The sequence below is a fragment of the Equus caballus genome, chromosome 21 (genome assembly GCF_041296265.1).
Source record: "Equus caballus isolate H_3958 breed thoroughbred chromosome 21, TB-T2T, whole genome shotgun sequence".
NCBI classification, from domain to species: Eukaryota; Metazoa; Chordata; class Mammalia; order Perissodactyla; family Equidae; genus Equus; species Equus caballus.
The window spans coordinates 38841435-38867387 of NC_091704.1; the positions used below are offsets into that span (position 1 = coordinate 38841435).

At 40.1% G+C, this 25953-nt stretch overlaps 1 protein-coding gene across 4 annotated transcripts in view; it reads right to left on the reverse strand.

Moving 5' to 3' along the window:
* The window catches only part of GHR (growth hormone receptor), a 245033-nt gene that overhangs the window by 151150 nt on the left and 67930 nt on the right, over positions 1–25953 (reverse strand). The window contains exon 1 of one of the 4 annotated variants that reach the window (XM_070246321.1): positions 18582–18785. The exons of 2 other annotated variants lie outside the window; for them this stretch is intronic. The gene's annotated coding sequence lies outside the window, so the exon portion shown is untranslated. Of the gene's footprint in view, positions 1–2315; positions 3902–18581; positions 18786–25953 lie in introns of those variants that run through there. One more of the 4 variants, XM_014734891.3, reaches the window with a different exon arrangement.

Below are 25953 nucleotides of genomic sequence, written 5' to 3' on the forward strand. Positions count from 1 at the left end.
GCAGTTAAGTCAAAATTCTGCGTAGGACCCATCTGAATGGCTGCTTATGCCAAGTAAAGGCTGCATTGCTCCTTCGGCAGGTGGCAGAATGCAGCTTCCCACAGGTCAGCCTTCCCCATCAGTGTCTCACCCTCAGTCCCCTCAGATCCCCATTTCATCGCCTTTCTACTTTTGCAGGGCGGACAAGCAGAAAAAGTCAGCAGTAAAAGAAGGAAAAAATAAAGGAAGATGTGGGCAAGTGGCTTTCCACTTCTCTTTTATCAGTGGCATAAGACAGAACATGAATCACAATTTTTTTCCTTTGAAAATTATTTTCCATGCTCACTAGTTTTGATTCCTTAAGCTACAAATAGTTTAAAGATAAATGGCTTTACTAGTTTCTCTATTCATCCGAATGTCTAGAAGCCTGAGGTTTGTGATGATGGGGGCCAGGGAACCAGCAGGAAGTTGAATCACAATCAGAGAGCCCGGGAGCTGGATGGGGCCCTAAAGACCATGTTAGTGTAAAGGTCACATTTTATAGATGAGGTAAGCAAAACCTAGAGAGATGAATCGATGTGTATAAGACCCCTCTGCTGGTACAGCTGATCTGGAAGAAGCACCCAGCTCTTCTGTCCCTGGTGCTACGGGCTTTTTTAGTACACCATGTTGTCTTCAACTGTCGCTCTATTTTCAAGGAGCACTTCAAGGAGCAAAGAGCCACACTTACTCTCAGGCTCACACATGCCATAACACATGGTGTCATTTACCACTAGGCATTCAGTACAAATAAATCATAACAAGTGCGGGCATGAGGTGACTTGGGCTCTCTGGCTGCCCCAGCCAGCCGGCCACTTGCCCAGCCTCGATGGGGGCCAAGTTCCCCTTGCCACCTTCTTTGAAGTAGGACAAGAGCCTTGGAGTAATACAGAAAAGGAGTTTACTCACAACCAGCCTTCAAATCTGGACCAAGCAGAGCCTAAATTTCCAAAAATAATCTTGGTTAGAACCTTGCAAAAATCTATTCTCCACACTGGCACCGCAGTGATTTTCTTAAACTGCAGATCAGCTCCCTCTGTTTTGAACTCTCCAGGACAAATGACAAACTCTTAGGAAGGTACATCCAGCCCTGTGTGATCTGATCTTGTCTCTCTCTACCTTTCTCTTCTTATCTTCCAGCATTTCCCCAAACCTCCCCTTTCTTCTGCCAATAGAGAAATCTTCTCAGAAGGTTCTAGGTTTTTCACACCTCTGGCCCCTCTGCTTCCTGTCCTCTTCCCACTTCATCCATCTCTGATACTCATTCCCTCAATCCTCAGCTCAAGGTCATGTCAATTTAGACTCATTTCTAGCAACACCCCCAAATTCCTACCAGGTGAGGCTTGGTGGCCCTCCTCTCTACTTCCATAACAGCCTTGACAAACTTCTATGATAGCACTGTAAGATATCTGTGATTTTCTCATCTCTCTCCTGAAGATCATTTTTGTTTCCCCTACTACCTCGCATGGTGCCTGGCACACTCAGGTTTAAATGAATTGTTGAGAGAATGAAGAAAGACCCCAACACCATTTTAAAATGGGAGTTTTGAGGGGGTGGGAGCATGTCCTTCTGTTGAAAGTTCATCTTAATGATTTTTAGTGAGATAGGGTAAGAGGTGTTTCCCATCACATCAGGCATGATGGGACAGCTTTAATCAGGCATCAGTAAGAAACCCAAAGCATCAGAGAAAATCAGCAAAGAGGGATGGCTAGAAGCACAAAAAGACAAAATCTGATTTTACTTTTCTTCAAAGTGATGACCATCTCCAAGACTTTAGAAAACCTGGAAGAAAAGGCAAAACAAACATGCAATTGTGGTGTCACTTCTTCTTCATAATATTCTTCTAAAATATAAACTGACCATTGAAATGTAAAACACGGACCAGAATTAAAACCCTGAAGTGTTTCCTGAGAGCAAATTATAATCTCTGTTGACTTTCTCAAAATGTACCAGATGCTTAAATACTCAGAAAACCAGCCCTTCATTCAGAGAACAAACTTTGGAAACCCAAATTATATCTTAATGGTGATTAGACAAGAAGGAAGGCAGTCTGAGGCTTTGCCTAATATTTTATAAACTCCAGGACACAAAAACGAAGTTTTTCTTACAGTAGAAAGGAGAGGGGGAGCAAAGAGAAATTAAGCCAGTAGAGGGAAGAATAAGGTGGGAGGAGAAAGAAAGCAATTGTCTCAGCCATCTTGGAGAGTTACATCCAAAAATGCAAAAGCAAGTTAAAAAAAAAAAAGCAACTTGACTATCAGCCTTTTAATCAAAGTTAACAAAAAGGGAATACTAACCAATATTCCGGCAAATATTCCTGAAATAGAGGCTGGATTCTTGTATGGCTTCCTCCGGGCTTTATGGCAAGAAGTTTTTAAATTTTCTTTTTCATTCAGTCATGTATGCAAGTGGACCACATTACAGTAATTTGGTTAACATCTGGCAGAGAGAGTGCAGATGAAGGTGGAATATGGTGAAAGTTTCTTGGTCACAGCTTAGCATGTCTTAATCTCTAGCTTCGTGGTCTTGCTGCTTTTATATACAAACCTTTGCAAAATCCTGCCCAAACCAATTATCTTCTCTTTCTCCCCTCCCTCCCTCTATCACACACACACACCTGGTACCAGAAGGGTAGATAAAGGCACACAGCCCATTGCCTTACATAATGAACCCCTCAACCTTTGCCCAGTCCTCCTTTGGGTTCTGCCAACTGAAGTGAAGGCCAGGCCTGGGCTAGAGTCTCATGAGATGCATCACCAGAGAGCCAGCCAGATCAGCTGAGAAGGCCAAGTGTGAGAATCTGACAAAGGCTACGAATGGGATGGGTTGAAGAGAGTAGTAAACTGATCTGAATCTAATCTCATGCCTTCTCTAAGGAGTGCAAGAGGAAAGCTCCTGAGAGCCGAAGCATCTATTCCTTGTGTTCACTGGCCTTTCACTGAAGTAGCCCAAGTGTCCAGAGTATAGCACACTGGATATTTGTTAAATGAAGGATAAATGAATGAACTTCAAAACATTAGTGCCCAGTGGAAATCCTAACATAGTTAACTTAACTGTAAATGTTTAACCATAGTCCTAGTGGCACAAAGTAGTTGACTAGAAAATCATTTGTACCTCCTATATATTGTTTAGTCTCCTACTCCCAACCCACTAAAGTCCTAATCAACTAAGGATGTTTTGGTTGATTGGGCAGGAGGACACAACATTTATATAGTGTGGTTTCTGTTTCTTTTTAATTACTTTGTAATAAAGGGAAGTAGGTCTAAGAAAAAATATCACAAATCAACTAAAAGGTGCAAAACACTGAACATTTAGTGAACTACATACATAAGCAACACAAGAAACAAAAAGACTGCTTTCTAGCTCTGGAACTTCCCATGTTTCCTGCAGCTCCTCACATGGTTAGAATAATCATGATGATTCCCATCACTGAGTGTGGGCTGAGCGGCTGTACGTGCAAGGCTACGTGACTAATATTCCTGTGTGTCACCAACAGTCCTGTCCACACTATCAACACAAGAAGAATGTACACGATTTATGACCACAGTGAGAATTAGCAAGGCCTTTTGCTGGTTAGAAGACGCCCTCCGCCTGTTTGACTTTCCTTTGTTTGTAATAAACCATTCTGTGACATGCCATATGTACAAAGCTTTTTAATATAAGGAACCCCTAGAGGGGAACATTCATTTGAATAAATTAGTTAACAATGACTAGATCTGAGACTTTCTCTGACTGTGAATTGGTGTTTAGTTTATTTTGAAATCATATTTTCAATGTGTAGAAACAGCCTGTCTGACAGATGCCTCTAAAGCTCATTTCCAAAGCTAAACTCAGGGGTCCATAGACACCTCATCCCCAAACCTGGGCTTTCTCTAGCATTTGCAACACAAGCCAGAAACGTAGGAGTTATCTGGATGTCTCTTCTACCTGCTATGCCCCCGTGTCATCTGTCAACATTACCTCTTCAGTATCTCCTGAATTCATTCCATTCCCTTTATCCTCTCCACTGTTGCCCAAGTCCCAGCCACCGTCTCTCACTTGGACTTCAGGAACAGCCTCCTAACACCCACTCAGGCTCTCTCAAATCCATTTTTCACATAAAAATTATGCTTTAAAACACATTTATGATCATAACGCCCCTCTGAATAAAACATTCAAATGACTTTCCTTGTCCATAGGATTATTACTACAATTGTATAATGTGATAATATGATAATTTACTAATTGTTCCCTAACATTCATTCTCCCTGCTTTCAATTTGTAATAGAATCCATTGAGAGATGACATTTCAGAGACAACCTTGCAGCCAACTGTGGTCAGATGACTCAGTTCCGGCTAGCAAGACGTGAGCAGAAGTGGCACACACATCTCTCAGGGAAAAGCACATCTCCTCCCCTTCCCCTTCTCCACTCCCACTGGTGTGGATGTTGATGGGTCGGATCACTAAACACATGGATGAGGGCTATGTAGATCTGTGGACCACTTCTGGAACTCACTATGAAGTTAGATCCCAGATAACGAGGGTTTCAACATTGGCAAAAGACCAACTAGCCAGTGTTTTAGTAACCAGTCAGCTCATATCTTTCTAGTTTATCCTTGAAATATGTTTTTCGTCTAAGTTTTCAGGTTCCACTGAAACAGTAGTGGGAAAGTGTAATCACACAATACTTGTGTAAAAATATAAGCTGACATTTTCTCCTTGATACCTAGAAAGAAAGAAAGTTTACCTGAACACATGACATTCTGACATGACTTTTTTATGAGCCGTAAGAGATATTCCTTCCTTTTCTAAGACACTTATGAATCCTAGCAGTGTGTGAGAACCAGAAATATTTGACACTTTACAACTTGTGAGCAGTTGTATTTGGGGAATTATTAAGGCCCACAGAAATGACCATCCTAGTTAGAAACATTATTTTTGTCTAATAAGAAAGCAAGTGACATTGCCCCCACCCTATCCCAAACCAAATTGCAAAACCTCAAGTTTTGGGGGGATTTATCAAATAAATAAAAATAGGTAATAAACAATGATTATACAAAGACAGTAGGGAAGTGCAAAACATTAGAAAAGGAGCCTGGCCTACTGGTGGGTTATATCTGCCCAGGTTTTTGTACCCAGCCCCAAAACCAAATTGTATGTTGCACATGTATTCTGATATAGTGTTAGTGGGACAAACATGAAGCTTTCTGCTTCAAACAGAATTTTATTCACAGAAACTTCACATTTATACCACAAAGATGAGCTAAATCAAGAGTAGGAGTACAAGATACTGGTTTGTAAAATGATCGTTTTCCCCAGAGCCAATTCTGATTTTTTTTTTTCTGATTATACATGCACAAGACTTGCTGTGTAGAAATTTGGTAAGTATTAATATAATGTAAAACAAATTCTGGATTCTTTTTCTGTCACTCTCTTGCTAACAACATATCTAGAGAAAATTGACAACAGACCCCATACAAAAAGCTGTCTCTTTTTTTGTTTATTTTTGATTTTTCTTTTTCCATTTAACATTAGCGTCTCTTAAGCACCTGCCAATTAGATTGCCACTTTTTCTAGGAAATGCAGCTTTTAGCAATTCTTTGTTGATTCAAATGAAATCAACCTGGTCAGCAGATATTAACTGATTAGATTGAGAATGAAGTCCTAATACCAACAGGAAAGGTTTGAAATTAAATGTTGAGTGACCCAAGCAGATTCTATCAGCTTGGAGAAGTTGCGGGTAAGAGGAGAAGGAGCTTGAAGACATCGTAAAAGAATCCGTGAAGGACCCATGATGTCTTGACAGACAGCTACATGAGAATGGCTAGGCACAGCAACAAAGACCTGGCGTCATTATGTACATCCCCATTACACGGGGTTATACAGAAACATCCTCTTCCTTGCTGGCTGAAGGAGCACGGTACTACCCGCCACCAACTACCCCAAAACAAAAATAAACAGGGGACCGGCCTGGCTGCACAGTGGTTAAGCTCGCACGTTCCACTTCTCCGTAGCCCAGGGTTTGCCGGTTCGGATCCCGGGTGCAGACATAGCACCGCTTGGCAAAAGCCATGCTGTGGTAGGCGTCCCACGTATAAAGTAGAGGAAGATGGGCACGGATGTTAGCTCAGGGCCAGTCTTCCTCAGCAAAAAGCGGAGGATTGGCAGTAGTTAGATCAGGGCTAATCTTCCTCAAAATAAATAAACAAATAAATAAAAAACTCAACATAAAATTTAATGGCTGCATTAATTAATATTCCATCATATTCCTATTACTGGCCATTCAGGTCAGTGGTTTTCAAACTGTGAGTCACATCTATTATTAGGCCGTGAGATCAATTTAGCGGGTCAAACCCAGCTTTGTTGGTTGGCTTGCTTAAACGAGTGAAATGGTGCTCTGAATGTTTGCCTCCCACCTCCTATCCCAAATTCATGTTGAAACCTAATCCCCAACGTGATGGTATTTGGAGGTGGGGCCTTTCAGGTGATTAGATCATGAGGGTGGAGCCTTCATGAGTGGGATTAGTGACCTTATAAAAGTGGTCCCAGACGGCTCCTCCACCCTTCTGCCATGTGAGGACACAGCAAAAAAGACAAAAAGCAAAAAAGAGAAAGCCATCTATGAATCAAGAAATGGGCACTCAGCAGACATTGAATTTGCCAGCACCTTGATCTTGAACTTCTCAGCCTCCAGAATTATGAGAAATAAATTTCCATTGCTTATAAGCCACTCAGTCTGTGGTATTTCTGTTATAGCAGCCAGAACAGACTAAGAAGAATGGAATGGAAATGAACAGACAGCTTCTTTACATGAATCATTTCAATGCATATATAGGTCTACTGACTCTGCAGACCCAATATTTTCTTACTGTGGTAGCAGTCAAAAATGTTTGTAGTCCATTGATACAGACTGCTTCTAGTTTTTCAATATCCTAAGTAATGCTACAATAAGCATCTCTTGAAGGGGAGGGGATTGGCCTGTGTTTCCATTTATTGCCTAATGGTTGATTCCCAGAAGCAATGTTGCTGCATGAAGGGGTAGAACATTTATGAAAGTTTTTATAAACATCACTCAATTGCTTTCAAACTGTCCTAATTTAGACTCAGACCACACCAGCAGAGAACTTCAAGTTCACTAAGTAATTGTCAGCAAAATTTTCTTTTCCTTGCATCACTGCTAATTCGATGGATAAAAATATCTTCTATTGTTTTCATTTATATTTATTTGAGAATTAGTGGGGGTACTTCTTTGAAACATTTAATGTGATTTACCTATGTATGTCCTCTCACTTTTTGTTGGGTTCCTTTCTTTGTTGGAGCTCCTATCTTTTTTCTTTCTGCTTTTACACGCATATCTTTTTAAGGAAAGCTTCCTCATTATTCTCTAGAGATGACAGTACAGCAGGAAGAGAAAATGGGAGAGAGCATTTTAATCAGTTTGATTTTGCCAGGCTGATATCAGACCACCCTTAGGCTTTTATCCTTCACTTGATTTTGAGACCAGCTACCTGATATTGCGTTATTAGCCTTAAAGATAACCTTAAAAAATAACGAATGCCAGAAATGCTGGTCAATGTGGCACTGCAAATTTATACTTTGAACTTGCTCCTCTGTGCCAAATACTGCAATGGTAGGTTTATTATTTTTTTACTTAAGATGGTAGAACTTGAAAATGTGAAAGAGCAATTACCTGCCAAAGAGGGCAGACTCAGAATCTCTAACACACATATGACGGAATTCCAGAAGGAGAGAATTTAATTTAATTGCAGAGAATCAGTTTTGGAAAAGGTTATTACTAATAATTTTACAAAATTAAAGAATGGAATGAGTTTTCAGATTAAAAGCCCACAGTAATCACTGAGTAGTATAAATAAAAAGTAAATCCACAATAGGGTATCAGGATAAAGAAAAAAATGTTTAAAGCTACTTTAAATAAGAGGCAGATTACCCACTAAAGAACTCAAATGGACCAGTAGAAGAATTTTTCCTCAGCAACAACAGGTGCCAGGACACAAATGAAAACCTTTAAAGTCTTAGAGAAATAACTATCCTTTTAGAATTTGATACCCAGCTAAACTACCACTAAAGTCTCTGTGTGTATGTGTGTGTGTGTGTGTGTGTGTGTGTATGAGGGCCATATAAAAACAGAGTTTACTGCCTAAAAGTTCTAATTTAAATAATTACTAAAGCCGCTATTTTTGCCAGAAGACAAGAATCATGTTAAATACATGCTGAAATTCTCACCTCTTAAAAAAATACTCTCTTCTGACTAATCCACTTATTATCTCTGTAATTATTAACCCATTTCTCTGCTCCCCTTTAAAGCAAAACTTCTTGAAGGGATTGCATTATACTCTTATCTCTGATTCCTCTTTGTCCATTTTGTTAAACCCATTCAAATCAGGCTTTAACCGCAACTACTCCAGTGAAATAATTTTTGTCCTGGTTACTAATGACTTCCACACGCTAAATCTGGTGGTTACTTTTTTTTAAAGATTGGCCTTGAGCTAACATCTGTTGCCAATCTTCCTTTTTTTTCTTCTTCTTCTCCCCAAAGCCCCCCAGTGCATAGTTGTATATTCTAGCTGTAAGTCCTTCTAGTCCTGCTATGTGGGACACCACCTCAGCCTGGCTTGATGAGTGGTACTAGGTCTGTGCCCAGGATCCAAACTGGCAAAACCCTGGGCCACCAAAGCAGAGCATGTGAACTTAACCACTGGGGTATAGGGCTGGCCCCTGGAAGTTACTTCTTAATCATCTCATTTGACCTATAAACAACATATGACACAATGGATCATTCTTTGAAACATTAAATGTTCCAAATTTTCAATTGAAATTTAAATATCTTAATTTTGTATTTGGACACCATTGTCTATTGATTCCCACCCACGGGGCACTTCATTTTAATCTATTTTGCTGTACTCTCTTCATTTTTCCAACCCTGTAACATTGCAATATCTCTAGGACTTATCCTCCTCCTTTCTCTATCTATGCTGATTCCCTAGGTGATCTTATTCAGTACTGTGACATTAATATCTAGATGATTATGTTCCCAAAATATATAACTTTAAGTCAGGCCACTTCCTTGAACTAGAGGCTCATATCCAATTAACCAAATTGACTAATAATTCCCTTGGATGTTTTATAGGACTGTCAAACTTATAAATCTACAATTAAACTTTTGATTTTATCCTCCTAACCTGCTCATTCCACAGTCTTGGTTATTTCAGTCAATATCACCTTCATTCTTCCATATTTCCAGGCCTTTCATTCACACCCTAACCAATCCATCAACCAATCCTCTCAGACATACCTTTAAATTATATCCAGAAGGTGATCACTTCTTACCATCTCCATCTTTATCTCCCTCATCCAAGCCACCAACATTTCTTATCTAGGCTATTATAATAGTTTCTTAATTTATCTACATGCTTCTGTTCTTGAATCCCCTTATCTCTAAAAATATAAGCCGACCATCAGGATCTTGGTCTTGCTAAACAAGAACATGACAATTCTCTGTTGAAGCCCCTCTGATGGCATCCCATCTCACTTAGAGTAAATGCCAAAGTGCTTACAGTAGTCTGAAAGTCTTACATGATTTCCCCCCACTCCCACTCACCATCTCTGCCTCCATCTACCACCATACTTTTCTTGCTCATTCTGCTCCAACAACTCACGACTGTTTGATGTTTCTTGAACCTCATGTGGTATATACTGTTCCCTCTGCCTGGGATTCTTTTCTCCCCGACTTCCTTCAAGTACCCATTCAAATATCACTTCATCTGTGATCTCTTATCTGACGACCTAGATCAATAATAACCCTTACACTCGTATTTTTCTCCATAGCAGTTATCTTTATTTGATATATTATATATTTACTAGTTTACTGGTTTTTCTTTCTCTCCTCTTACTAGAATGTCAATTATATGAGTTCAGGGACTTGTCTGTTCTGTTCAGTGCTGCATTTCCAAGTACCTATAACATGGCAGGCCAATAGAAGTCATGCATAAGGATTTATTACACGAATAAATAAATGGTGGAAGAAAAGGGAAAATGATAGCTAATTCAACTAAATATTGCTTGTAAAAACAATATGGACCACATTTTCTATTGATCAAAAAAGGTGAAAGTAAATTTTATACAATAAAAACAAGGAAAACAGGTGAGATTATCTCAAAGGACAATGAAAATGTGCTAGATTTTCTGCTTTGCTTGGGAGAAGGATAGGTAATGTGGGTGAAATGGGAACACTATTGTTGCTTAATGTGGGAGTGAGCAGCCCGACTGAGGGGTGCCTGAATAATGGGCATGAGGTGAGCACTGACAATGTGGTTGTTGCCAACTTCTGCTGCCTGAAAAATCAACAAAGTGGGGGTGGGAGACCCATACCAAGGAGGACTGAGGTCATACCACACCATGGAGCCTAGGAAGGGAGAGAAGCTCAGCCTGATCATAACTCATGGGAAAGTGATAGGCCTCACAGAGTTTAGAAACAGGAAAATGAGATGTTTTAGGTTTATGTTCTGTGGATATTTTCATTCTCAATAGACAGAAAACGGAGAATGCTTATTCCTAGGTAATTACTATATTTGAAATAAAATGAAAGGAAAACCTTTGCATTTTTAGCTTTTCAAAGAAACATTTCTGAAAGTAATTATTTAAATCAATACCTATAAAAAGGAAGTCTACCAAAATACACTTTAAGGCAACCTTAAAAAAATAAAAAAAACAAAAGATAATACAATAAAACATCCTGTTCAAGTAAGATTTAGGCCAGGATGATTCATTATCAGAAAGATTTATCAATATAATCTACTGCATTAATTATTTTAAAGAGGCAACCACATGGTTATTCTAACATGCAGAAGACCACTGTTTATAATTTAACAGTTATGACAAACTCTTAATAAACTAGAAATAGAGATCAGTTTTCTTACTCTGACAAAAATGTCACCCAAAAACCTACACCTAACGGCATACTTAATGTGAAACTTTTGAAGAATTCTCACCATTACACAGCACAAGATAAAAATTTGTTTCAATTGCATGTTAAGATTTGCCACTAGTAGAATTTCTATACCCCCAACTGAGTTCCATCAGTATCTAGAAAATTTTAAAGTTCTGTGAATTTACTTCCAATTACTTTTTTCCCCTTGAAAATGTAAATGCTTTTCATTCTTGAGTTCTAATGTGACCCCTTTAGGGCAAAAAGGCAAAGCGGGCTTTTCAGCCCTACCTTCTCATTCCCTAGTGCCCAAAGGGAAACAGATCTAAAACTTCAGAAGCAGGACCTCATCTTTTTCTCCTTTATTATCTTGCATAATGCCTGGAAAACTACAGGACCTAATAAAATGTCCTTTTCCTTCTCTAGTAAATGAGCCTTGGTTGAACAGAAGCATAGCCAACACCTCACCACAAGGTGCACAATCTTTGGATCTTGATCCTCTTTCTTATGAAGGGAGAAATAATTTGGAGAGTGAGAAAAGTTGCCCAACCAGCAACCACAATGGCAACCCACCTCGGCAGCAGAGAACGGCAATGATTAGACATTAATCTCTTTCTCAGGATGAGCTGGGAGTAGTCGTGGGGGCTTTTTGACCTGTCATTTCAAGATCAGAGAAAAATGTTCTTATATTTAGCACTTTTAGGTTGATTACCATAACTAATATTATTGCCAGAGTGAAAAACGTGATAAAACGATGAGATGACCAATTTATTAAAACTGAATTTATCTGTATTTACATAGTCACTTTTAAACTTCAAATAGAAAATGTCTTTGATCAAGATATTTCAACAGACTGCTGAAAACAGAAAGTATCTGTGCCATTTCTTTCGGTAAGTACTAACACGCATAAATTTCTTACATAATGGGTGAAGAAGAAAAGTGTTTTTTTGATATATGAATGTTTTTTTCTTGTGTTGACAGAAATTTGGCAGTCAACGTTCACCACCCTTTACACACAAAGTGGCTCAATCAACCACTGGCTTTTTCTTAGAGATCTGGTAATCTGTGTCTCCTTAATAGAATAATGATAGGGATGTTTTCCTATGTGCGATACAAAACTAGGCAACAATGGAGTGTTTATTTTGGCCCATCTTTGTACAAAGGTCCTATCTATGATCCCACTTCAAAAACTCTCGCTTATAAATTCCTAACACCCAAGAAAGAAGTCAAGCTGAGAAAAACCATGACTTTAGTCTTTCCTTTTGGCCAAAATCGTTAATTTGGAGAATGCAAATAAGTCTTTCAAAATTATTTTTAAACAGCTGAGAGAACTCAGGAATATGCCAAAGCTTTTCACCTCAAACTATCTCCAAAACTTGTCTGTTTGATCCTTTCTGATTCGGTTAAGGACTAGAGAAATACATTTTATATAACCAGAACTCTCGACCCAGTTAACATCTTCTCTTCTGAAAAGGGAAGTCAATTTTTTCTCTTCCTTTATTAACAGGTTTTCCCAGAGAAGCAAAAATATTAAAACAAAATCAGCCTAAGTAATAAGAAAAATATGTGCCAAAAGTGTTTTCGGCGATCTGCTTTTTAACTAGACAAGCTCTTTGCCAGATGAAAATCATTAGCAAGAGGAACTGTAAAGCTTTTAAAATGTGTTGGAAAACATTCAGAGAAGATACACAGCATGAAGAGCTTTACAAACCTGAAGCCACCTTCTAACTTACACCTGGAAGCCAGTGTATCCGATGCCTGAAAGGCCTAGAGTAGGAAATATGGATTGAATCTTGAATAAGATACCAGCCTCAGCAACTGCAGCTCCATAGTATAGACCAAAGGGAGCCTATTTCAGAGACGCCATCTATTAATCTGAAAAGCATGGATATGTACGTTCCTAGCACCCGTTGCTGCACAAGTAGAGAGAAGGTTTGGGCAGGTGCCAAGGCAAAGGCACCTCAAGAACAGCTGATGTTCTTGCAAGAGGTTTTCTTCAGGCAAAGAGCAGAAGAGGACTCTTGATCATTTCCCTCTGCCTCTCACCATTCATGCATGCAGTGAGTCACTCAATAAGTATGTCTGAGCACCTATCATATGCTATGCACTTTCCAGAGCTCTCAAAATCAGCGGTAAAGGCCTCTTGTTTCATAGAACTGACATTCTAGTGGGAGAAAATTGATAATAAAAAGCAAACAAATGAAAAAGAAAGTATCTGATGGTATCAATGCTATCAAGAAAGCATAAGAGGGCGATGTGATTGAGAGCGATGGAAACAGGGGGTGGAGGGTTACTCGTGTAACTGGGGTCATAGAAGATGTTTCAGTGGAGCCGAGAGTAGAACAAGAGAAGACAGCTATGCCAAAATCTGAGGGCGAAGCATTCCAGACAAGGGATAGTTAACTTGATGAGTTAGGGAACAGAAGGGAAGTCAGTGTGGCTGCACCTTAGTGAGCTGTTCGTCCTCAATTCAATTACCTAAAATCACTGTAACATGTTCCTCAAACTTGGTGCAAAACAAGGAAATCTAGAGACAAACACACCCATGCTTGTAAAAGCATAAAGAGGTCTTGGGGGTCTTATACACACAATAATGACCTAATGACATTGATGTCAAGAGCCTGAGCTTCATTCAGTTTATTTTCTAGTACTGCTAGATTTGATCAGTTTCTCACGGTTGAAGGCACAGAGAGGGAGTCCAAGGCTAGTAGGGTAGAGGAGTGCAGGATGTGGCTATGGGAGGAACTGTAACTAGCTGCCTATCCTCATGAGACCTCTGACCATAAAGCTTTTCCTGATTCTTCAGATTTGCATAAGATCACAAGGTATCTTGTGGTACAGTGATCTCTGTCTAGCTTTTAACTCCCACCTGATGCTATTATATTCCACTTCGTATAATAGTTATTTCAAGATTTGTCTTCTTGCCGCTGTTAACCTATAAGCGACTTCCTGGCACAGACTGTATCTTACTAATTGTTCTTTTTGGTACCCAACCCAGGGCCAGGCACATAATAGATGCTCAGTGCATGATAAATTCCCCAGGATTTGCTTTGGCTTTATTAGCCCAATGTTCTGATTACAGGTATTGTAATGGTAGCCAAATAATATAATTGTTTTGTTTTGATGTGTAAGTAATAAATCCTTAAGAACTTCTGTGCTACCCACCAAAGGGCAAAGAGATTCCCAGCAAGTCTTGGCATAAAGTAGATACTCTGTGATGCTTGTTGAATGCATGCATGCATGTCTCAGTGGAAAAATCTATGAACAAATTCCAGTAAGGACAATTGTACCCAGGGTCATTTAATTCATTCAGCAATGAATTTCTACTACATGCTCGGCTCTAAGATAGTGCCGCAGAGACAACTGTGGGGAAAACAGATGTGGGCCCTGCTGTAATGGAACTACTGTCTAGTGGGGAAGCCGAGTGAAGTCATCCCACTGTATGTAATTATAAGTGCTATGAAAGGAGGCATGATCTAGTTTGATGATCAGAGAAGCCTTCTTTGAAGGCTACCTAAAGACATTGTCGACTTTATTCAAAATGTAGACAAGAGGTCAATGCCAGCACATAATTGTCAAGTCTTTTTAGGAACCGGGCCTATAGACACAGAGCAAGTGGTCAGGAAAGATGACAGCTGATGGTAGCTGAAGTTTCCTCTCGGTAACTAGGGATTGGCACTGAGAAAATATGTGGAATCTTCCTCTTTGGTCATCTTTGAAACTAGACGAGAGCTTTTATATGTGTCCTGATTGTGTGTGGTCTTGTTTAAAGAAAGAACACACTCAGCAACCTAAAATTGTCTTCTGCAGGCATTCTTTACTATACCATGATTCTTTCACTGAACACTTTAAATGTAGCAGCTCAGCTATTTTTCTGAAGTATACCAGGAAAAATTGAGATTTATTTTATGAGCTGAAAAACAATGCATTGCCCTTATTCTCCCATCATTCAGGAAAAACAGCTAAGTGAAGTTTTGGTCAAACTTTCCAAAAAGCTTCGGGCTGAGGACAAGCATGGAAAAATTCAAGCTCAAAGGAGAAATTTCCAGAAATTTAGAAGCAAGTGAAAACAGGGGGTTATAACAGTTCAGTACTTGCTGCCAGGAACAAAGTATATACGATATTATTTATTGCTGAAAGCTTCTCAGAGAGGCAGCATCTGGTTTCAGTGAGGTCTTGCTTTCATCCCATCTAGCAGCTGGACCGAGCATTACAGCACAAGGAGATCAACCAATTTGCCAAGGTGACACAGAGAGTTAGTGACTCTTTCCAGATTAGACCACAAGAGCCTCTGGCTCCTTGAATGCCAAGAATAAGTCACATGACCAATGGAGAGTTTAACACTTTTTATTGACTCCAAGTGGATTCTTTAGTTTTAATTTTCTATTTGTGTTTATATTTTCAGAGTCCCAAAGAATTGTTCTTTCTCCCTTTTCTCCAGTGGGCAGATCAGATATCAACTTGGTTCCCTGTGAGTGCCAAAATTCCCTGCCCTCCTCGACTGGGATCTACTCATCTAGGCTGAGTGTCTAATGGCAGGAAAAGTCAGAAACGGTCACGCAATGTTCCACTCACATCGGGAAGAGGAAAATGGAGATCCAAAGGCTAGCTAAGTTGAGCAGAAAAGCTGGGCACTCTGCTTTGGTCATTCCAGTGTGCCTCTCTGAGGCAGGGGAAAAGCTGAGGAAGACAAGGTTAATCTGCCAGGAGAAAGTGCCATAAGCTTTTACTTCTCTTTGAGCCTTTTTCTTTACCAGTGTTATTTCTCACAGAGCCCTGGCTACAGAAAACAGGTCCCTTCATTCCTTTTGCATACGTCTTCCATACCGACAGAGGAAAAGGAGGCTGTGGTTTTCAAGCACATGTTTTCCCCACATCCCAAGCTGGCTCTGTTATTTGAGTTGCAAAGGGAACAAACAAGCAATGACAACACACACACAAAACTTCTTTAATAAGAAGTTTCAGTATTAATATAATAGCCAAATTATCCACAAAAATCTCTGTCTCTCTCCCTCTGCACATGTGTGTGTGCACAATACACTATTAATTCTTAATGCTATTGTGCTATTAATAAATAATTATGAATATGTTAATATATAAATATTATTAGTAGTATCATGAAATCAAGAGACCAATTTTAGGGAAAGCAAGGGAAGGAAGTAAAAGGACAGGATTATAACCATTCTTTTTAATGTCTAAATTTCTAGCTGGTGGGTAATCTAATATGATCAGACCAGAGAACTGAGAGAACTGAGCCAGCTCATTGTGTGAATGTCTCTGGCATATTCTAAAATGGCCAAAGGAATAAAGACGGGAACAAGACCTCATTTGGTCCTTAGAGTCTGCAACGGCAATAGGGCACAGCATCAAAAGAAAACATGCAAGCTTTTGGAGTACATGACAACGCCCAGAAGACATGCCATTTTAATAACATAAAACATATGTCTGCTATGAGTGGCAGCCACCTAACTTTAATTCTGAATGAATAATACCACTAAGAAACACATGACAACTTCAATATAATAGGATTTGGGAAATTTTTACTTAAAACTTATTGCAGATGTCAAAACACAATATGATGCAGAACATTTCACTTTGTTTCCTTTATATCATGATTTTCTTTGTTAATTGGAACAGACAAAATTGGTCCTGACTATAAAGAAGTGATGACATTTCAAGCAAAAGGACTTATGTTTTGATTTATAAATGCATTCTATTCCCCTCTGACTTATGATTATTCCAGGGGACAGCCATGGTAATTTAAATATTGTACTCATTCATTCAGCATTTATTGAGTGCCTACTATGAGCAGGGTACTGATTTAGGCCCAAAGATTATAAACAACACAGACACATCGCCACCCTCCTGGAGCTTCTAACCCAGTAGTTCAGTCTTATTTCAAAGTTCAGTTTTGTTTTAATAAAGCTCAGTTCAGGTTTTAAAAAGGAAACCTCCAAAGGAAAATTCTTAAGTTATTACTGTCTTTCCAAAACTTATTTCTCAACCCTCTAATTAGTCCATCGACATCAAACTAACAATTATTGTCATTCTTAAAGGAAAGAGCTATGCGTTGATAAAGAGTTCTTTTTCGCTTTGAGAAGATGAGTTTCTAAATAATAAATGTCTAATGAGTTAACCAGTAGGTTTGGTTGCTACTTGCCAAACTGAGTGCTGTAACAAAAGCCAGCACAGGCCAAGTGGAAAAGAAGCCTCCAAATATTAAACTCAATTCCTTCTCTGCCAAAAAAGCTAAACTGCCATCCTTAGCAAGCACCGGTAAATAATTACACATCCTGGCAATCAAATGCAAACAATCAGGTTTCAAAGTTTGCCCCAAACACTCGTCCATAAATCCTTTGTGCCAGTAGGGATCAATCTGACCACAGGGCCACCAGGCAATTGGCCAGGACATAAGTCACACAGGTCTACACCTCCACTTCAATATAAGCTCCAGTCCTTCACTGATGAGCACCAAGGGTTTTCAAAGCCAAAGGAGCATGCCCAAATATCTCTTCTTGGGAAAAACTCAGAAATGGCCATTTTACATTTGAGATTCTTCTACTTTCTGTCTTTAACTTTCTGTCACTTCCCCTCCCACCCCCAGCTGCCTGTCTCCTTTCCTCTCACTGTTTCTCCTCTACCTTCCCTACAGCACCAGACACTGTTCTAAGTTCCTTCCCTGTATCACCTCATTTCACAACCCTAGGAAGAAGCTCTGCAATCATCTTATGCAGCAGAAGGGGACCCTGAAGCTCAAGGTCTCACAGCTGGCAAGGAACTGAACCAATTAGCCCATCTGACTCCAGAGTCCTCAACCACTGTGGTATACTGCCTTTTAAGTGGTTTTTGGCTTAAGTGTTTATGATAAAGTTGAACTGTTTTTACACACTAAGTAGAAGAGTAGCAGAAATACATAAGAAATTAATCTTAGTCTCTGCCCTGCTTGAGAAAAATCTAAGAATCTCTCACTTTACTAAAATGCTTTAAAGGTGATAATTAAGATGGTAATTAATGGGGCAATTTATTAAGGTTTTAAGTGTCAACTGCACCAGCTTCAGACCTTTTGCTACATGGAAGCACATTAACAAAAGTTAGGAACAAATACCAGTTAGATGTTATAATGACCCAAACGAATAAACAAAATGGAAACACCAAAAATCTACCCTATAATGTAACAGTTATACTCTGTACCCACTCCAAAATTCAGCTAAATAAAGTCTTTGTTTTTACTGACATTTATTATTATTATTCATTTCATGGGTCAGGAAGAGCTTTCAGTGGGCATACTTCTTAGGTTTAAACTAAACAATTTGATGGGGAGAAAGCTAAAATATTAGCCCCTGGAAGATCAACATACCTCATGAACTAATTTATAGGCTGTGATAAAACTGAAGAAATTGCAGGATTGCTACTGCCCTCCTTTACCAAGGCTTTTACAACTCAACTCTGTTCTTACTGGTTGTGAAGGCTGGACCACCCACTAAATTTTCTCCAGCTAAATAAACAGCTACAGTTGAGAGACGTGCAAACTTCTTGGCTTACTGTTTTATATCCACCCAGTGTTAATTCAAGACTGAGTTCCAGCAGGTTACAGACTAAATCCAACAGAAGGAAACTGGGATCTTAATTAAGCCTTACCGCCAAATGCATGAAATCATTAGTCCTCAACCTGTGTCCACCATCACTCTTCTTTCCTCTGAACAACTCCCTGGTACACAGAAGCGAACATTGTTTAGAGGACACAGAGAATGACATTGATCCCACGGAAAAAGAAAAATGCAGCAGCTTTTAAAGCGGGTTCCATTAGTAAACTGACAGTATTTAACAACAGGAAGAGAGTACACCGGAAGATGAAGAAGGAAAAACATGATAACAGCAGTTGTAAACAGTAGCCGTCTGCATGAAGTAGACGCTAGCCTATGCCAAAACAAACTACAAGGAAAAGAAAACTCTGTTTTTACCAGTAAGGCAAAACAGCTTTCTGGATTTGCAATCATTTTCCTTTAGAGTCCTTTTTTGGTTTTCTGGAATGGACCAGGTTCAAGGTCTCTATTTGGAACTCTGATAGGATGTAGGGGAAAAGCAGCTGCTAAGGTTTATTCAGCAAACACGTATTGTACCTAATCTGTGTAAGATAGTGCATTTTGGTTGAGCCTGTGTGATGCTTTATGACCTTGTGGCCTAAGTACTCTTTGCAAGTTTAGTCTGTGCTCTTGATAAAAGGTGACTGCCCTCTCCTGGCTGCCTTTTATGAGACTGTTTGCTTTAAGACTTAGCTGGCCCCATCACTCTTCCTCCTCTGAGATGTCACAAACTCCCAGTGAAATGGAGTGTCTCATTGGTCCTAAAAGGTCCAATCATCTTTCAGATGTTGGAGACTTAACTTAGGAACCTTACATAGCTCCTTTATCAAATGGAACTGGGATCATAATATTATGGGGACCCTCCCACAATCTTTTCTTTCCATCCTTTCCTCTCATTCTATAGTGACCACAGACCTTTACAAATGTCTCCACCATGGTAGAGTTCCAGGGACAGACCTACGTATCACCTCAGCAAAGATCCCAGCCTGGTCACTGCCCTAGCATCCTCTCTTATTCAGGCCATGCCCCAATCTTCTATTTCTACTTCTCAAACCCAGCACCTGGTTCTGCTGGCTTCTCCACTTACGCTGGTCTCAGAGTGTCCCTATATCCCTGAATAGTTTCTTTCTTCTTGCATCTAGAAGCATTTATGTCTGTGAACATAGATAGCTAAGAGTTTGCAAAAACCCAGATCAAACTTGCTTTTTGAGGATCACAAACTCTAACAGGAGGAAAGAGAGGCCTGGTTATCAGAAAAGCAAGCCTAGAGATCTCACCAAGAAGTACAGTGTGAATTTATCTTCCCAGAGAGGAATCTCTGGGTCTCTGGGTCTGTGTACCCAAGGAGGTGATCTTACACGTGGGAGATTTGTGGAGCAAATCTGGTCTAGGGACCTATACCCAAAAGTCACTTGTAAGCAGCCTATGCTGAGCCCAAAATATACATCTAAGATGCATCCACTGACTTCAGCAAATGTTTTACTTTAGCCATCTGGCTTCAAGATGGGTTCTGGTTCAAGACCTTGCCCAATTTTGAATAGGAAAAACACATTCTGAGCAAAGAAAGTTTAATTTTGCTTTTGTAAGTGATAAAATAATTTTTCAAAGGACCTTCAGGATAGTAAAGAATTTTTATATTGGCCTCATTAATGTTTTCAGCCAACTCATACTTAATCACTAGAAATAGGGAGAAGGGGTAAGGAGGAAGGTAAAATACATAGGCTAAAGTCACAGATAATCCCCAACCCTCTTTAATCAAATTTTAACCTCATCCTGCTAAGCCTTTTATCAGAGCTGCTGAGAAATAACCAATGTGACATATTTAAGCTTCATCTCATCTATTTCCTCTCCCTAGACTCTAGTTGGGCTGCTAATGAGCTGTGAAGTGGCCAAAGATAGCTGGCCTCCACAAGGGAGGGAGAAGACTAGAGGCTGGATAATCCACGAAGTCATTTGGATGCTACGCAAGAAACTGTGTACTTCTTATTCCAGCCCTAGGAAATATGATTTAAGAGGCTGAGCAGGCACTTTTACACCGAATAACTGCCCCTACATGATTGAAATCTCACCAAAGAGGTACATTTCTTTGAGTTAAAGCATCATGTCTCTAGTAATCATTTGACTATCAAAATTGGGCTACATTAGTCTACTGAGATGCAGAAATGTGAAGTAACTTGATGATACACAACCTGTCAAGAGCAGAGCCAAGACATGGCCTACAGTGAGGTATTGTTTTCATCATAAACCTCGCTAAGGATCTCTCTAATTTAACCTTATTTCCTTGATCATTAAAAATATTTTCTCCCAGAACGATGAGTTTAGGACACCAAAGTAAGCACCTCAGGATGTTCAAAAGTGTTTGGGGGGGGTGATACTACCATAAACTAAGAGGCAAATCAAAACTGGTAGAAGGAACCTAAGACAGACCTGAGAAGCAGGATGTGTCAAAGCTTTTAATTCAAGTCAAAAGTGTTACAAGGCGACCCCATGGCATTAGTGGTTAAGTTCGGCATGCTTCACTTTGGCAGCCCAGGTTCACAGGTTTGGATCCCGATCACAGACCTACACCACTCATAGGCCATGCTATGGTGGTGACCCACATACAAAATAGAGGAAGACTGGCACAGATGTTGGCTCAGGGCGAATCTTCCTCAAGCAAAAATAGAGGAAGATTGGCAACAGATGTTAGCTCAGGGCAAATCTTCCTCAGGAAAAAAAAAAAGTTACAATGTGTCTACTTGTGCCATTACTTTCATTACTTAATAGCTTATACAGCTAGTTTCCAATGGGTAGCTTGCTAGTCAAGTGCAGAGCCCTAAAGGATCTGGATACAGACTAAGTTTTGCTTTAGAAAAGATTCAGAAATGAATATTGACCCTTCATTCATATACATATATATATGAAATAAATTTATATATTCAGGAAACAAATAGATCTTTCTATGTATGCCAGGACTCATCTAAGTACTGGAGAAGCCAGATATTGGTTGGGAAAGGTGAGGAATGGGAAGACTACTCCAGTCGTACCACCTAAAACCTTTGAGAGCTCCCTAGTTGGATCAAATCCAAACTCTTTATGGCATATAAACCTACTTCTCTCCTCAGCCTACCTTACACCCCCAGCCCATGTTTAATGATTCATCATACTGTTCTCTAAACACACGAGGAACCTGTCCATTTCTGTGCCTTTTAACATGTGGATTCCTGGATCCACCTCCCACCATTTTCTACACTTCTCTCCCCCAGCCCCATTTTCATCACCATCCTCATAAAGCCTCACCCAGCACCAAAGGGAGTTAGTGACCATCTCCCTGCCCCTTTACGACATCAGCACAAAACCGTGTCATGGCTACCACTGTGGAGTATTGGAATAACCTATTTTTTGACCATACACTGAGACTGGTAGTAGGTGTCAAGGCAATGTATTCAAACTCCCATAAAAAACTGATTTTACAGCAACCTACTAGCAGCTAAAGCACAGGCTAATATCTGAAAAGCCTATGGACTTAATTTAATTGTCAGCATGAGAGGTTGGATTCCTAGGATGGAAGCAAGGAAAGCTTAGGATGGTAGAGGGGTACAAAAAGATATACATAGCCTGTATCACAATTTTTTTCCAGGCTATCCCTCATAATACATTACTGAAATATTAAGGCTTTAAATGTCTGAACATCCCCAGGGACAGTGTGGTAGGTATAAAACAGCATTAAAGTCTGATGCATACCAACGAAGATATGAAACCACGTTTGATAAAAGCCAGTCTCCCATCACATTCACACACACACACACACACACACAAAATCAGAAAAGAAACAAAGATGGACTATTCTCCAGGTAAGAAGGAAATTAGTATGAATTGTAAAGGAGTCTGAGTTTCATTCACTCATTCAACAAATATTTATGAAATGCCTTGCACCATATTCCAGGCACTGAAGATATATCAGAAAAAAATGTAGGCAGCAAATAAAACAAAAACTCTACAATCCTTGCCTTCAGATTGCTGATAGACTCATGGATGTGGGTCAGGCAATAAATGAGTAATATGTGTCCAAGGATGACAGCACTATGGAGAAAAAGAAACAATGACATGCAGGAGAGAATGTCTGGAGCAGGATGAGTGTGTTGTCCTTTTATGCGGGCTGTCAGGGAAGCTGACACTATGAAGGAAAAATCTGAATAAGGATTGGAAAGAGATGAAGAAATCCAGGAGGATTTCTGGAGTGAGAACACTCCAGGTGGGGAGAAGAGCAAGTGCAAAAGGCTCAAGGTAGGTGCTTGCCTGACACATCTGAGAAACAGCCAAGATGACAGTAAGTGAGCACAGCCTGTTCTGTTACAACCTGTGTTTCTATAACAGAAATGAGCTCATAGGCTATCGGTAAATAGTAGGACAATGTTGGTATAACATGGAAACAAAATCTTTCTTAGGCAAAAGGAGCCAGAATAGCAGGACAGAATTCTAACTTTAGCAGGAAAGGAGAAAGCCCCCAGATTGGCTGCTGCACAGGCTGGTGTGGTTCCAACTCCATTTGTAAGAATTAAAAATGAGCACCTGCACCAGAACTGCCTTCCCAGAAATGGAACCCCTCCCAACTCACAGCTCTGCATCCATTATTGCTTTGGCTAGTGCTGGCGTTTTTAAGTTGTATAAGATAGGAGAGGTCTGCTTGAATCCTAATTTTCCCATAAGCCCTATTATTTTTAGAGTACCTTTTGCAGAACACAAAGTTTTACAGGACGCATGTATAGCATTATAGCGGAAACATCTGCCCAAGTGAAGTCAAGGATTACAGGTCACCTAACGGCCTTATAGGTCACTATGAAATGGGAAGACTCTGGAGGGCTATGACTGGATGCATAAGATGATATGATGTGCTAAAAATAAACTGGTGGCGGGGGAGAGAAGATGAGCCAGTGTAGAAGCAGATCAGTTAGGGGCCTTTGCAATAATCCAGGTGAGGGAGGATGGTGGCTTGGATCAGGAAAGGTAGCAATAGAAATGGTTAGGATTTGCTGATGAATTGACTTTGGGAAATGAGAGAAAGAAAGGGGTCAAGAGGATCCAATAGCTTTTAGCCTAAGCAACTGAAGGATGGAGGTGTCACCAACTGAGATGCGGATGATTCAAGGCTGATCCAGTGAAGTGTGACCAACTCAGTTTTGGTAGGGTCACTTTTGAATGCCTACAAGGCATTCAATTGGAAATTTCAACTATGTAGTTGAATAGACATGTCCAGAGCTCAGGGAGATTAATTTGGAAGTTTTCAGTGAACAGACGTTATTTAAAGCCACAAGAGTAAATGTATTCAAAGTGCCATCAAATATTGATTTCCCAGCAACCCACTAGCAGCTAGAGCACAGGCTAACATCTACAAACACTGTGGACTTAATTTTTAATTCTTAGCACAAGAGCTTGGATTCCTGGAATGGGAGTAGGGAGTGCCTATGGTGGTAGAGGGGTACAAAAAAAAAAAGAAAGGTCTGAGGCCTGATTCCTGGGTCATTCTAACAGTTAGAATTTGGGGTGATAAGCAAAAACAACAAAGAGAGCTTACAAGGAAGACTTGGAGGTGTGAGGAAAATCAGGAAGGTGTGGTGTCCTGGAGACCAAGTGAGGAAGGGTGGGTGATCCGGCAGGTCAAAGAAGATGAGGATTGTGGATTTGCCACTGAATTTAGCAACCGGGGTGGGGTAAGCAGTTGTCCCAGTGGCCAAGCACAGTTTCCATCTACTGTCCCACCATAATCAATGGAATATAGATAACTCTCCCAATGAGTTTTGCTGAAAAGAGAGATAGAAAAATGGGGCAGTGGCTAAAGACAGGCACAAAAATCAACATTTGAATGTTTATTTTTTATAATATTTGGACATTACAGCATGTTTTTATGGTGATTAGAATGACCCAGTGAAGAGAGAAAACAGAGAAAGTGGAGCATTGCTGGGTAACGTCCTTGAATATAAGGCAAGAGGGAAAGCGAGTGTCAAGTGGAGAGGTTCGTCTTAAGTTCTTCATTAACAGGAGGAAGGCACAGCATATGGGCATTGATTCTAGGAGATAAGTAAGGTGGTGGTGGGAGCTTATGGATTGTCTTCTGATTGCTTCTGGGGTCTTTTGCAATAAAATAGGAAGAAAAGTTATCTGCACTTAGGTAGGATGTAAGAATAAGTATTAGAGGCTTGAGGAGAGAGGAGAAGGGGTGCAATAGTTGTCTAGAAGAGTAGGAAAGTGAATGGACCAGGGAACTATGGGGGCATTGCCAGTCATTACTAAGGGCTCAGTGAGGTTAGTGGTCACGCATTTAAAGTGAAACCAGTCAGCATGGTGTGCTTTTCTCCAGTCACATTGAGCTCTCAGGTGCAGGCATGGTGTTTGGCGGAGAGTTAGATTTAATCTGGGTTGGAATGCCGTCAAACAAGAGCATGATAAAGCAAGTGAAGTACAAAAGATTTTGATAATGAATTGCTATGGTCCGAACAACTACTTCCCCTTCCCTGCGCCCCCCAAATTCATATGTTGAAACCCAAAGGTGATGGTTTTAGTAGGTGGGGCCTTTAGAAAGTACTTAGGTCATGAGAGTGGAGCCCTCTCCTAATGGGCTCCTAATCCATGCATGGGATTAGTACTCTTATAAAAGAGATACACAGAGCTTTCTAACCCCTGCCATCATGTGAGGATACAACGAAAAGTCTGAGACCTGGAAGAGAGCCTCACTCAGCCATGCTGGCAGTCTGATGTTAGACTTCCAGCACCCAGAACTGTGAGCAATAAGTTTGTGTTGTTTATAAGCTCCTCACTCTGTGGTATTTTGTTATAGCAGCCCAAAAGGACTCAGACATGAACCATGGAATAAAGGGTGAGGTGAGAATATTAGGTCTTGTCAGCTGCTAATGGAAAGTTAACCAATACAGGCTTTAAGCAATTGTCATGTAGCAAATGAAAATCCATAGATATACATTTCATCACATGGTGATATCTTTTTCCCTTCTTTCTAAGATATTCTTTTTCCCTTTCAAGCTGGTGAAACAACAGTAACATCAAACACAAACTTCCTGTTGGGAGATGGGTAAGATCCCCGTTCATACTGAAATTAATCATCTCTTGAGGTTCACTATTTATGAGAAAGAGTCCACCAACCCTGCCCTCAAACGGGAGCTCTAGAAAATAGTGGAGGCTGACAGGCATGGGGGGCAGAACAGGGCCATATAACTGTGAAATCACTGCAAATCATTTTCACGCACATGCCTCCTCCAGGCTTCCGTACCCTCTGATTCTACCTCCGGTCACTATACTTCCTGGAGAGATTCTCAATGACTTTCCTCTTAATTATTTTCTCTTTGGACCTTCCCCCGTCAGTTAGCCAGAGGGCCAGCCCTCTCAGCCCCATAACCACATACAGATCTATCTGAGTGATGAGACTTGGACAGGGG